Source organism: Cynoglossus semilaevis, chromosome 8 (genome assembly GCF_000523025.1).
Source record: "Cynoglossus semilaevis isolate Cse_v1.0 chromosome 8, Cse_v1.0, whole genome shotgun sequence".
NCBI classification, from domain to species: domain Eukaryota; kingdom Metazoa; phylum Chordata; class Actinopteri; order Pleuronectiformes; family Cynoglossidae; genus Cynoglossus; species Cynoglossus semilaevis.
In genome coordinates, this window is record NC_024314.1 from 25,748,560 (window position 1) to 25,750,362 (window position 1,803).

General features: G+C 52.5%; 1 long non-coding RNA gene across 9 annotated transcripts in view; it reads right to left on the reverse strand.

The window, feature by feature from the left end:
* The window catches only part of LOC103382899 (uncharacterized), a 46,983-nt gene that overhangs the window by 7,963 nt on the left and 37,217 nt on the right, over positions 1-1,803 (reverse strand). The window contains exon 1 of one of the 9 annotated variants that reach the window (XR_521962.3): positions 133-820. The exons of the other annotated variants lie outside the window; for them this stretch is intronic. This is a non-coding gene — a long non-coding RNA (uncharacterized LOC103382899). Of the gene's footprint in view, positions 1-132; positions 821-1,803 lie in introns of those variants that run through there. 9 annotated transcript variants of the gene reach the window in all.

Genomic DNA, 1,803 nt, shown 5'->3' on the forward strand with positions numbered 1-1,803 from the left:
CGTCTGTTTGTCTGTCTGCCCTGCTGTTGGGTTTTTTGCCCCCGGGGTGGCGGCTCCCCCGCCCCGACTCTGTCTCCGAGCAGCCGGTAACCTGACAAACCTCAACTCCACCGCTTTGTAATATTTACACACCGGCTGCCCTCTCTCGCCTCCGTCTGCCGCCTCCAGACCAGGACTGTCAGGGCCCGCCACAATGAGGAGGCCATGTGGGTTTCCCATGGAGTCGCGTGTTCCTCCCGTCTGGCAGTTAACAAGGCTTTGAATGAGGAATGTTAGCAAACAGAGCCGCTGAATGTCGAGTGAATGCTAAGCCAGGCAGCCAGTCAGATGGCAGCACTGGCCCAGGCATATGAATAATGCAGAAGACTCGACAGGGAGGAGAGAGAGGAGACCGGGCTCCGCCTCCCTCTGCCTCTTTTCCAACTCCACCCACCCCTCCTGCTTTTTCCCCGCTCGAAACTCAAATGCCTTCACGGGAGCAAGACAGCAGAGAAGAGGGGGCAGTCGGAGGGGAGGGCAGAGGAGGGGAGGGCTGAAGCTCGGCGCTGCTACTCAGTCATGCAATAAAAAAAAAAAAAGTACTGCAAGAGGAGAAGAGTTACACATGCACACATGTAATTACTGCAAATCAGTTTTTTGAAACATGCTACTTTTCCCTGGGAACTATCGCACTCTTTTTGGCTTTTTGTGTCTTTTGTCTGAAATTGGCACCTGTCCCAGAAAAAGCCTCGTTTCTGCTCCGCCCTCCTGCTCCGTTTTCACTGGAGACTGCCCACAAGAGAGAGAGAGAGATAGTGAGAGAGAGAGAGAGGGTGCGTGAGGAAGAGAGGGTGGGGCAGAAACCCAAAAGAGGGAGAGGTTCGGAGATGGAAAGGGTAAAGAAGGTGGAGGGCAGAGGAGATAAGAGAACATGAAAATACCTCAGAAATCATCATCTGTTAAAAATCAAAAGAGCCATAAGAGCAGATATAAAATAAAACCACGCTGACGCTCGAGAGAACGCGCTGAACACATTCTGCCATCTTTGTCCTCAGCTTCAGGGAGGAATGTCGAAATAAAAGAAGGGAGGAAAAAAAAAGGAAGCATGGCGAGCGATCAAGAAACACGTGTTCAAAAAAAAAAAAAAAAAAAAAAAATCCTTTGCATCACAACGGGGGAACGAGCCAAAACCACCGAGTCCTCCCAGTCGGGTCCAGTTAACTCTGTGTGACAACGGCACAGAATGAGCTGGAACTGACAAAGTGCGAGCGAAGAACGTCCGCAGAGCAGAGCCGACGCGGTTCCCCGAGAAAATCAAATGGTGCAAGGCGGTGGAAGGAGAAGTAAGGCAAAGCCACTTGTTGCACGATATTGAGGAGCAGATCTTACAGAGAGAGAAGTGAGAGCAGGCACAGGGTTAAAATTCTGGGACTGGGAGTAGTAAAAAATCCCTCCCTCTTTTGGCACAGACCAGCTAAAGGGGAGGGCCCGCCTGTAGAAATAGCAGCAGAGCGTTTTTCCCCTCTTTTTTTTTTTTTTTTCAGAGCCGCAGCAGCAGCACCAGCAGCAGCAGCAGTGTGGCGTCCTAGTCTACCCTCTTGCATGTGGCCAGGACCCAGAGTGAGAGAGGAGGAGGAGGAGAGCGATGGATAGAAAAAGAAGCTGGAGCGGCGAGGGGAGGGGGGCAAAAGAGAGCGAGGGAGGGAAGGCGATCTGTGAGTGGAGGAGAGGGGACTCAGCTGATGATGAAACAAGGACGTGTGCGGAGTGCGTGCGCGTCACATCGGTTTCATCACCAGGCCAGCGCGACGTGCGCGTGCACGT